The sequence below is a fragment of the Bemisia tabaci genome, chromosome 1 (genome assembly GCF_918797505.1).
Source record: "Bemisia tabaci chromosome 1, PGI_BMITA_v3".
NCBI lineage: Eukaryota > Metazoa > Arthropoda > Insecta > Hemiptera > Aleyrodidae > Bemisia > Bemisia tabaci.
Window position 1 is genome coordinate 58,464,381 of NC_092793.1, and position 12,899 is coordinate 58,477,279.

A 12,899-nucleotide genomic window follows, 5' to 3' on the forward strand; every position below is an offset into this window, starting at 1 on the left:
TTCGCAGCGAACACCTTAACAATCGATTCTTTACGATAGGGTTAAATGGCATAACAATCGATACATCGCAATTCACGCCACGCCACTGGTAACGTGTAATGAGTACTTTCAAAATCCAACGCTCAGATTCGTCTAAAATGATGACCGATGACAGAAAATTTGAAGAATTGGGTTGACAAACCTTACCACTCGCATAACAAAGCGCTTACCTAGACATTTATCAGTCACCATTTGGTAAATTGGGTGCTCAACAAGTTTCGTATCTATCATTGGGCGAAAAATAACGCTGTCCTCCGAATTTAACTTATCATCCGATTACAATGCTACGGTTTTCGTTGCGAAGTTTTGAAATATAATGTTTATCTGATCCAAGCATATGCTAGGCTACGAGTTATTTCATAATGCAATACATGTACAACAAAGCGTGTATATGCATCCAAGTATTAAATAAGATAACTTCGCTAATTGTTAGACCCTAGTAAGACAACTCCACCCCCCCCCCCTTCTTTTCAATTGCATGAGACGGGCCAAACCGTCACGTCCCCTTTTAGAATTTTTCAGAAGATAACGAAGGAGAACTAAAAAATAGCTGAGAAAAGTTATTTTCATCGAAAAATATCGTCTTTCTCTAAAGTGAAAGGCTTGCGTTAAACTGACTTTGACCTCCTTTCATGTCGTAAGACCTTGTATAGCAAGCTCAGACCCCCTCTCTCATCAAGTAGCTTACGAAAGACGTGAACGGCCCCATACAAAATCCGGCTACGTTGTTAGCTGCTTGGTTCTCAAGGGGGGATTCATTTGCTGAAAAGAAGCGACTTTGTCCAGTTTTATATCGTGAATGCCGACTCTTCCGAGAAAATGTTGAGCTATTCGCCAGATCCAAAGGGTGAAAACCTATTTTTGTGGTATTTTTGACAACTCGAGGCGCCCGACGAACCCCCATTTAATTAGCCCCCGTAAACTTATCTGCGCAGCTCCGCAAACAGATCTTCCTGTCATTGGATTAACTTTTCCCCCCGGTTTAATTTTAACTATATATTTATTTTTTACCTCCCTTCCCTCAGCTCCGTCGTGGAGGAGTCCACCCCGTTTTCAAAAAAGAAACGAGTCTTACGCTCTCCCCTCGCTGAGATTCAATCAACCCCGACGAATAATGCCCTCCAAGACGGGGATCCGTCCACAAAGATTTGGAACGAAATTTGATTCGCAGAGAAGCCAGGGCTCCTTCAAAGGCGCCCAAGTTGTGAACACCTTCGTGTTTCATTTCAACCGCGCAGTAACGACGAAGCGACGCAACGCTTTTACAAAGCAAATCCGAATGCAAAATTTCAGGTTGAAAATTTACGACGAGAGCACCGCAATAACATTTTCCACATAGCGTGTATTCCAGAAATGAACGCACCGTTGTTACACAATCATCTCTTCATAAAAAATAACTAATTTATCCGACTTCTTGTTTCTGTAGATGTAAATCAAATGATAAAATTGCAATGGAATAATTAAAAAATTGATTTTTGGTGGTTTTAACATAATGATAATTAGTTAAAAACTTTATAATTTTACTACTATCGATGATTTTATGAAATCATTTTCATGTGTTCGAATCATATTGATTAATAATATTGATAATCTAATAATGGACCACTAGACAAGGCACGAATTCAAGCATTCTGATACATGTTTCATAATCAGAATTTCACGTAGAACACAATTCGCGCAACGAAAATTACTGAAACTAACTCCTGACGAAGATATTAACCTTTTTATTTCACATTGGTTACGCGGATTTTGAACTGCCCGCTCACAAGAAACTCAAAGCTCTACGTGAGTCAAAGCGCGCACTACAACATTTTCAGCAAGCCTCTCGATCGAGCACTGTTCATTTCCCACCATGTGTTGTTCAAATGATAAGCAATTTGCTATAGCCGAGCCAAAGCGTCAAAATTGTGGTTGCCAGATTTTCATATCGCAGAGACTGTCACGATAACATTCAACGCGCGATGTGAATCACGTAGAGCATTGAGTTTTATTGAGCGGGTGATTTGAATTCACGCATCAGGAATCATTAAATATCTTCGTAAGGAGTTGATTTCGGTAATTTTTGTTGTGCGCATCGTGTTCTACGTGAAATTTTGGTTAAAAAACATGCATCAGAATGCTTAAATTCGTACCTTGTCTAGTGGTCCATTGTCTCAGTAATTAGCAACATTATGAAGTATAAAGAAGTATGACATTCTAAATTTATTATTTTAGTAAATAACAATATTACCACCTGAGTACAGACCCAAGGGTCATGTTCATAGTTGTTTTCAGTGCTGCTGTGAGATAGATTTTCGCGACCCACGAGGGGCGATTTATGAGGGGGACCCTCCATTAAAAAGGGAGCAATTAAGGGTAGGAAGGAGGACCCACGAAGACTTTTAAAATATTATAGCATTTCAAACGGCATTTTATTTAAATTCAGTACCAAATTCTATTCTTATATAGAGCTGCTTCAGTAGTATTAATGAAGAATCAAAAGCTTTCTGTCATTTTAGATTCTCGCAGTAAGGACTGCCAGTGTCTTAAGTGACGCACCGTGATTGAGGCGGTGAGGAGTCAAAACGCCTTATCTTGCTTGTGTATGCAACATGGGCATCCATAGAGCTTGAATAGTTGCTGTAAAAGCTTTAGAACACTGTACAGTTTTTAGTTGCTACGTAACTTCCCTCCGTCTTTGTATATATGTCTTACAAGAAACAGATACACATTTTTACGAAGCAGCCCGAGACAATGGTAACATGAAAAAAATAAAAGGGATAAACGGGAAACAAGGCTAAAAATACATCACTAAAAACCCAAGAAGTTTTGACTCAAAACTGGCAATGAGTCATTTTCAGTAGAAAAATAAATTAAAAATTAAAAAATGTGTGACCTATGGTGGCCGAGATCCGAGAAAAACGAAAGAAGAAACTGATAAAAGTTTGTTATCATCTTTTTTAATCGGTAAGTATGTTTTAATTTTTAATTTATTTTCCGACTGAAAATGACTCAAGTTTTGGGTCGAAACGCTGAGTTTTAGGGTTGTATTTTTAGCCTTGTTTCCCATTGTTCTCCCCTGTTTTTTTCATGTCTTATATGAATATATTGCATTCCACATTCAACATCTTCTTTCTCTCTAATAAGTTGATCCAACTAATAAATATTGCTTTCGAAAATAGCTCCATTTGGCGTTATAATGAAATTTGTTTGGTATCTGCCACACGCGACGCCAACTGAAGCTTTGATTGTGTCTCTTAAATCATGGCTTAATACCGGCGTTGCGCTGCCAATAGTGCCATTGATGTAAACCATTACTGAATTTTATCGCAAATATTGAGAATTCTCCGAGAAATACATTGTTAGAATGTATTTCAACGTTGCCAATCCTCGAAATAGCAAAAAAAATTGGGTTTTTCTGTATAATTTGTAAAGTTTTCTCAGACTTACTTCAAACAGTCGCCTAGTGTTCGGATCCCCACACACCCCCCCCCCCCATCCCCGAAAAAACTAATTTTGACGTTTAAATGCAACATTTTCGAAGAACAATCCTAGTGAATCGGACGGAATTTGGAACACAAACGATAACCGGTTGTCTTCTGAAAAAATTAAATGCGACAGGAAATCTGTAACATTACAAACTTAAATTCACTTACATCATTTCCTGGGTGTAACAGCAAAACTTGGCTCAATAAAGTCTAATACTTAAATTTATTAGTAAAAATTATATTATGTCCTGCGCTTTCCCTCCTAAAATGTGGGCTGCGTCTAGTAGCAAAGCGAGAATAATCCCCTATCGAAATTTTTTCATTTGTAGCAATGCCAAATAATCAATTGTTAGGGTGTTCGTTGCGAAAACCCTGGCGATCAAAACTTCAAAACTTTCAACCTTTCAAACTTTTTCAAAACTTCAAATGACAGATCAGTCGATTCATAGCAAAGTACGATTCGCCATTTCTAGCTGCACTCCTACACTTGCTGACCAGGACATTCCGTCAACGATTTTTTGTCCGCGCACCTGTTTTGTCCAGTAGTTTACGTCCACGTATAAAATAAGCAACAGTGACTTGGTCCAAGCGTTATATTTAAGTCCGTACGTAAAATTATATTGACAATATCTTAATCACAAAACTGAGAGAGAAGAAGGTGTTCGTTATGGTGACTCATTTTTAAGTGAAATGTCACTTTCTTCTTTTGATTCATCTTTTCAAATTGCCATTTGAGAATATTTGGTTTTATATCTATCCTTAAAATTTTTAATATGAAATATACCTTTTTTTCTTATTGAAAACTTCATTTTAAAAAATTTTACATTTTTAAGACGTGGCAAATATTTGTAATTTTTTTTTAAAGCGATGGCATCGATATTAATCTCAATGAGCCGTACTTGTGTTGAAAGAAACAACACATACATGAAAAAAGACGAGAGAGGGAAAAAACCAAGAAGCACGCAATCTTTGGTTTTAACCTATTGGTACATCGATCTTTTATAGTCAATTTTGAGCGTTCGATTGCGCGTGCACCACGCCGTAGCACGGTAAAATCACAAAATATAACAGAAAACATAAAAGAGCTTTATTAATCATTAAATTTGACACGGAACCACCTTAATATTTACAAAAAACACAGTACATTTTCCTTAAAACATTTTTTTTTTTTTTTTTCATGAATGTAAATGAGAGTAATCCATGCGGAGTGTGCAAACATTTCAAAATCATGAGTTGAAAAACGGTGACTCCGCGAATTTAAATATGAGAGCCAAACACAGTGCGAAGCGGCGTGCTGCCATCGCGTAACGCGCACAGGCCCCTACAAACCTAAGGGGATACTTCACGCATTGCGCAATGCTTGAAGTATCCACTTAGGTTTGTAGGCGTTGGCTGCCCGCCCGCCGGGCCGCAGCGCACCACGGTGCCTCAAGCAACTATTTCACAACAGAAGTGTTGCGCAGTATACGAAATTGCAGACGCTCCAACATATTAAAAATGACAGGCATCTTTTAAGATTACGGAGCTTTACTTGCAAAATAAATCAAGATACTACGGCACAAAAAGAGAGCGGTAGTCCAAAAACTTACTAACAATAAGTCCTAGCATCCACTTATGTAAGCATAATCATTGAATTTCATTAAAGAGAAAAGTGACTCGATTTAGGAACAAACATTCTTGAGTATGCCGTTAAGAAGATTTTATTTTAAATCAATAATAAACATTACCTAATTACAAAAAGTACCATTAGAGCCTATCGAAAGATATGCTCGTACTTCTTCCAATTAAAATATGTTCATTTTTCCTTTTTAAAACCAAACATAAACAATCATTCTTTGCGTGCTGGAAAAGGTTTACCAGAGATAAACTGCTCAAACCGTTTTCAAAAATTGCAAAGAAACAACAACAGGTTATTTGTATTTTTTCCTAAAAGATGGTATCTTGAAAATTGAAACGAGAAGTTTGTACAACAAAAGTCTAAGGGTGCTTTTAGGGTGCGGCAACGGAATCAAACGACCTTTTTGCATCAAGGAAATAAGCCGAACGTGCTGGCGACGACGTTTTAAACGCACGTGTCATGTTTTCAAGCGTTCACTCCTCCAGAGCCGCGTGTGTGAGTTTCAAACTCAATCAACTCAGTAAAAGCGCGCAATTCAAACTCAATTCACCGTGCTACAACCGCCATTGTCTACGAAAGCTCAGTTTCTCGCCTGTTTTGAAGAAAGTTCGGGCTCAAAGCCGAAGAGACTCGAGTTACGGTCTGTTGCCGGGTCTATAATCCAGAGTGCAACCCTCGAGGAACCCGGGTTTTTTTCGTGAGGAAACGCAGCACTGGCAATGATGCGGGGGGTTTTCATTAGCGTTCGTCGCGCTGCGCGACTGATCACTGACCGAAGTCGGATGAAAGGATGGAAATAACGCTCGATTCCCGAAAACTCCTCGCTTGGAAGCTTAGGCCGCCCGAAGCTTGGTGGGAGGGGGAAAGTTGGCAGATTTCCCCCGAGGAACACTTTTTGATCTTGAGTTGCATAGCTATCGCTTAAAGCGTCTGTTTCTTAGTTCCCGGTCCGAGCTACGACCGGAGCCCATCGTTTATTCTTCAAAGTGTTGAACAAAGCGCTCCGCGTGGATTTCCTGATAGTACATCCTCCAGAGGTAACTAATATTTCCAGTAATATTGAAACAAAATTTCAAGAATTCATTTATATGTAATTTTCTCCATTCCAAGAATCAATCGAATGAAATTATTTCTGTGTGGGTAGATTTTCCTGGGTCGATTTTAATCGAAAATTACACTTGAAAAAAAAAAAAAAAAAAAAAAAAAAAAAAAAAAAAAAACACATTGGTTCTAGAGTCCAGACTCTTAAAAACATAGACAAGAAAACATACTCTTGATTCAATCAGATTTAAGCTTAAATCAAGAACCAAGCCTCTTAATTTGAGCGGATTTCCTTTTGATTTAAGCTTAAATCTGATTGAATCAAGAGTCCTTTTTCTTGTCAATGTTTTCAACAGTCTGGACTCTAGATCCGATGTGGTTTTTTTCCAGTGTATGGTTTGTGCAAAACATTCTCTGGGGCTGTCCCTAACTTACGTAACGCTCTAGAAGGGAAGAGGGTCCAGAAGAGCGTTACTCCATTTTCTTTTCTCGTTTTAAAGGATATGAACTTACGCCACAAAAGCGTTACAAAGCAGAGTGGGGTCAAAAATGCCGGAAAAGTGCGTTACGTGATTTAGGGACGGCCTCTCAGCATCAACTTTGAAGAGATGTCTTAGAATTCTTAGATACATACATATAAGTCGCTTTAAAGCACTCCCTCGCGCTTTACGACTCCTTACCTCCACTGCCCTCTTTCAAACCACAATACTTGGGGAAATGAGCATATTAACATTTCTGCTTCAATTCCCTCCCTCCAACCTGTCATTGGGCGCCCTCTTTGGGTTTGGGGGGGGGGATTCTTAGTTAAAAAGAAAAAATAACGGGGGTAAATATTCAAGTGGGACCGGTCTCCTAAAAAAGTATAACGTCAGGTCGCCTCTCAGAATTCGCAAATCCAAGCTGCATGCGTGCGAAACCATCATTAGGGCCCCGATGCGGGGGGATTAATGGTGGAACCGGCAAAGGCACCCTCCATCAGGATAACGTCATCGGCACTACAGTCCACTCACACGTCATCGATTTCACGGGAGGGGGCGGGGGGATCAGGCAGGGGTTGAAAATGGAGGCGCATGCGATCCATGCATTTTTTCGCCAGTGACACGTGACCCGCTCCTCTTCCGCCTGTTCGCCGTTTCAAGTCGCACCGTCTACCAAGAAACTTACCTCGATAAATCATTTGCGGTCTAATTTATTAATGCACTCCGCTCCACTCCCCCTCCTCGCCCTCTCGCAGCTCTCCCCCGCCCCTCGCCCGCAATCCTCCCTGAAAAGAGGCCACTCAACGAAATATGCTCGGCCGTTTTGTTCCCCGCTAAGTCCCCGCCACCGATGCGGCATACAATTCCTTTGCCACCCCCCCCCCCCCACCGTTGCTGCTCACCGGTGAAAGGAATTCAAAACCGCGGAGAGAGAGGTAATGAGCAATTTCTACGGTTTCAAATCGGGGAATAAAGGGTGGCTTGTGCGGAATCGCGCACGACAGAAATCTCTCGCGAAAAAGTTTGGTCTCAGGTGCGGGAAAAATTGAGCGCGAGAGGGTGTTGCCATGTCGAGGCGTAATTTCAACCATTTCTGACGATCCGGGCGATCTCTCATAACCCCATTCTAAAAGACTCGGCCCTACAGACTTCTAATACATATCAAATGTGGATGCAGTCAAAATAGGAGAACAAATGAGAAGCAGGACAGGGAGAGAGAGGAAGGAGAAGAAGGAGAAGAAAAGGAAGGCAAAGAAAAAGAAGAAGTGGAAAAGAGAGGGAAGAAGAAGAAGAATAGAGGCAGATGAACGAGGAGAAGAGGATACTGAACAGAGAGGGGAGGAAGAAACAGGAGAGGAAGTAGAATGGGAATGAGAAAAACAGAAAGAACGAGGAAAAGGAAAAGAATAAAAATGTGAAGATTAAATAGGAGAAGATGGAGGGGCGCATGACGAACGCAAAAAGAGAAGGAAAAAGAAAGGGAGAGAGAAAAATGGAAAGAAAAAAAAGGAAGAATAAGATGATGGAGGAGGGGAGAAGAGGTACAATAAAAAGGAAATGAGGAACAGTTTGAATTTCTATGTCATCACTCTTTTCTGTTTATTCTCATTTATCTTATTTCGCTCCCTATCCTATTTTCCTTTTATTGTTGCTTCCTCGCCTAATTCTCCTTTGTCATCTCAAAATTACAATTCAAAGACGATGACAAGATTTAATGTCGTTAATATTTGTATAATAATGGGCGGTATTTGAACGTATCGACGTTCTTATGATCAACTGTTCGGATACGGTTGCGGGATCAAGAGTTGGTAAAAGTACTTCTAGTCCCATCTGTTGTCGCCTATGAATATGAGACGAAATCGAGACTGCAACGGGGATGTAGCTATTTTGCAACCGTTTGAAAACAATGATTCCCAACTAAAGAGATGAGATATTCGGTCATTTTTCAACTGGCATTGCTTCGCTTATCTGCTCCACTTTTTCTCCCCGCTTTGTGCCTTTAAATTGCTGGGAAAAAACAGAAAGGGTATGCGTTCATGGATGCATGCATTTAGACAAAGCCACCTTCTCTGGCTTTTAGTTGGAATTTACAACGCACACACTGTAGTTTTATATTTTTCACACGTGTATTATCTGATGAAAATTATCCTACTTTAAGATTCTTTTTATGAGCTTATGGCTTTCACAATGTCTGCAAACCGTGAGTAAGATTCAACAGTGAGATCTTTAAAATCGATCCTCGCAAAAGAATTCCTCTTTCAAAAGAATCCTTTAGAAGCCTAAGCATCGTAACGGCCTTCGGACCAGGTTCCTGACTAAACTGGCTGTAGTTTATAAAGAATACAATAAACATTTTCAGGAGGAAAAGTAATTGAAAACAAATTTCTCCTTGATTTTATTTTATTTTATTTTATTTTTTTTTTTTTTTTTTGCGTCTTTTTTGGACAGAAAACCAATTTTCTTTACTCCATCGGCGCTGCGTGCTTTGCGATGTATCGATTGATCAACCATCATTTAAACCTATGGAAAAGGATCGATGAATAGGGTATTCGCAACGAACATCTTAATACTCGATTCTTTATAACGCAGCTTCAATTATGGGAAAATCGATAATCGATCATTCACGCCTCGCCAGTATGCTTTACTTGGATAGAACGTTCCAATTCAAAAGTAGGTTTTTGTATACATTACTTTTCTAATCAGAGACAATCGATTCAATCATCGGATGACAAAATAATCTTCAAATTATGTTAAAACAGAAATAAAACTTTGGGAGGGGGGTTTCTGGAGCCAAATACTTCTTAGAATCCAAGACAAATTTGTTTCAAAATTCAGAGACGTTTTTCAAACTTTTTTTAAATGACCGAAGCGGCAACTCTGCCCACAGGTGGGCCGTCGGGGACGGAGACGGGATAGCCGAGCACTTTGGAAGGAGCTTTGTATAGTAACGTTGTAATAAAATTGGAGGCAGGCCGGCCCCGGTGAGTCCTGAATTCGGACGGAATGAAGGGTAGATTACCGCTGAAAAGAGATGATACGCTCCAAGGGAGTGCCACGGGAGAGGAGAAGACGTAACTATACGACACTTGAAGAGTTTTCTTACGGTCATTCACCTCCGTAGCGCGTGTTTTTCCTCTGCCGCAAGGACCACGAGCGATAAATGAAGAGTGAAAAGTAGAATGGTGACTATCATTAGAGTCCCTTTATACTAAGAGTAGAGACAATACGAATCTAGAGTCCCTTTATACTGAGAGTCAAGACAATTTGAATCCATTTCTGATTGGTTCCCGTATTTTAGGCCTCCACAGTGTCACAAACGGGAATAAAGATTACATTTTCACCAATTGCAAAGATTATAATCTGGAATGGACCAGGGAATTACGGGTTTGGCAAGGAACAAACGGAATGAGAGGAGGAACGGAGAAAGGCATTTGAGAATGGGCCGATCAAAGATTGCGAAAAACGTTCAATTTCTGTAATCTTTATTCCCGTTTGTGACATCCATGAGCCGAATTGTCTTGACTCTCAGTATAAAGGGACTCTATACGAATCCATTTCTGATTGGTTTCCGTATTTTAGGCCTCCGTGTAGTCCCTATATAGAGAGAGTTGAGACAACGCGGTTTGTGAATGTCACAAACGGGAGTAAAGATTACACAAATCGGTAATGTTTGATCAACCCATTCCCGAATTCCTGTCTCCGTTTCCACTCTCATTTCATTTGTTCCTTGCCGTACCTCCTATTCCCCGGTCCATTCCAGTTTATAATCTTTGCAATCGGTGAAACTATAATCCTCATTCCCGTTTATGAAAATGTGAAGGCCTGAAATACGGGAACCAATCAGAAATGGATAAGCATTGTCTTTACTCTCAGTATAAAGGGACTAAGCCTCCACGTGGTGTCACAAACGGGAGTGAAGAAAATATTATAAACTGTAATGAACTAGGGAATTAGGGGCACGGCACGAAACGAACGGAGAGGGAACGAATGAGAGAAGGAACGGAGACAGGAATTCGGGAATGAGTTGATCGAAGATTTCGGAAAACGTTCAATTTAAGTAATCTTTATCCCCTTTTGTGACACCCCCCCTCGTCCCCTTTTGTGAGCTGCGCTGCCTCCACGCTCCCTAGAAGGGACTCTAACCACCATCAGATGCTAGTACAATATTCTCAAATTTTCCAGCATTGGATAGTATCTTATGGCCTCAGAATTAAACTCTCGCTGTAAGAATCTATGACCAAAAGTGAAAGAGAATGGCAGTATCATAATGGATACTTTGACAGACTTTCCAGTGCAGGGCCCTCAAACGCCAAAAACATTTTATTTCAGTTTGGTTCCAGGATATGAAAATTCAAGTATTGCCAAATTTCCTCTCAGAAAATACTTATTTTTAAAGGAAATTATAACTGTTTTCCCTTGAAATTTTCAGCTTTTTTTAGATCAATATGCGACTGAAATCCTGAGAAAAATCGGAGGCTACTAGAATTCCAAAATTTTCCTGGAAATTCATGATATGTTGAAGGAAAACACTTAATGACTCTTACGGCGTTCTTTCTCAAGAACTTCATCCAAAAAAATCCACTAAAATTTGCAAAAAAATCCACAAAATTTTTTACACATACAAAATTAAAGCGCCTGATTAAATTTGGCAAGAGCTGGTGTGACTTGGTTCCTTTCTGCTTGACGCGGTCCAGTCAGGAAGTGCATAGGTGCCTCATTCCGCGGTGAGCTACGGTACGTATGTTTTTACGTTTATACTTCTGGACGCGAGTATCGAATAGAATCAATGGAAATAAAACGTAAACGTAGCCTCATGTTATACTTGGAGGTATGAGCTAATACGGTGTGGTTTACGGTGTTTCGTGCGCGGTGGTCTGGCAGAGGTCACACGATCAGATGGACGTATTTATGCTAAAAGGAGCTATGTTCCGAGCAATTCCTATGCACATAGTTCCTTTTAGCGTGAATACGTTCGCACGGGCGAGCCGCGTAAACAACGATGACTATTAAGTTTGACATAATCGCGCCACCCAGAACCCACCTCGGAGCGTCCGCACGAAAACCACGTAACTCTAACGTGGATCTTACGGAGATGAGTCGTTTATGCCTGGCCAGGTGACATGCGTGCCTCGACCTCCCGCGCTTTCTCGCCTGTGCTGTCACCGCGGAAAACACTTTGCGTCGGCCTACCTGATAAAAAAGGGGATCCGCTTGCTTTTTTACGGTAATAGTCCCGGCGCGACGGCTTATTGCTCTGGCTCATGAAGTCGACCTTTCTCCTCTTTCGTTCTACGGAAAGAATCCCGTATGGGCCTCCGGGCGTCACACACTGAAACGAGCTAACAGGAGAGGTCGGACATTAATTTTTTTGCTAAAATTTAAAATTTTGATGTTTAGTGCGTCACAAATTATAATCCAAGGGGTGTTTCTGAAAAGAAATTCTACGAAAAACCCGATAAAACAACTTTTGAACATTTTTGGTTCATATTTTTGTGAATGTAAGCTTTCAAAGTTTTCAAATTTTGTCCGACTTCTCCCACTGACTCGACCCACTGTGCGTCATCGAATTGCGGAGTGCGTCGACAAATCACAGGTTTTCTGGGGAACTTGCCAACATTTCTCCCTCAACTTTTCTGCGAATTTCGTTGGCAATTTGGACTGCATTTTGCAATTTGGAACTATAAATTGGACGTATTTCTACCAAACAGACCTATGTGTAAGTGAGAAATATGGGATGTGCTCGTTAGTTCTCTTTGCGTAGGAGTGAATGAGAATAATAAAGCGCCAGTGACGTCAGCGGCAATGGATCGAGCCCCAGAGCGAGGAGCGCGATCTTTGTCTGGGCGCTTTAACTCATGAGCCCTGTCCACAACGCTCTCTTGCCATGTCCGCGGCTCATGAGTTCCGCATTCAGTTGGCACATAGGTCTGTTTGATAGAATGCAATATCCCGCTTTTCCAATTCTTCAAAAGGAACCACGCCCACTTTTACATTGTTTCTTATACAGATTTCTAGAGCACACCCCATATTTCTCACCTCCACATAGGTCTGTTTGGTAGAAATACGTCCAATTCTGGCTCTTATGGAAAAACACTTATGTGCATAGAGAAACTAATGGCACATATGTTGTTTTTAAATCGGGTTAGAATTTATAGTTCCAAATTGCAAAATGTAGTCCATTTATGGAAACGTATTTTGACACGACGAGGGGAATTGGACTGCATTATGCGACTAAAAACTAAAATTCCTGGCTCA

General features: G+C 40.5%; 1 protein-coding gene and 1 long non-coding RNA gene across 10 annotated transcripts in view; one reads left to right on the plus strand and one right to left on the minus strand.

Moving 5' to 3' along the window:
* dnc (phosphodiesterase dunce) overlaps positions 1-12,899 on the minus strand; it is a 774,040-nt gene that overhangs the window by 225,607 nt on the left and 535,534 nt on the right. The window lies entirely within an intron of this gene.
* Positions 4,699-12,899, plus strand: part of LOC140225440 (uncharacterized) — a 108,780-nt gene continuing 100,579 nt past the window's right edge. Inside the window, exon 1 of the long non-coding RNA XR_011900542.1 lies at positions 4,699-6,161. This is a non-coding gene — a long non-coding RNA (uncharacterized lncRNA). The remainder of the gene's footprint in view (positions 6,162-12,899) is intronic.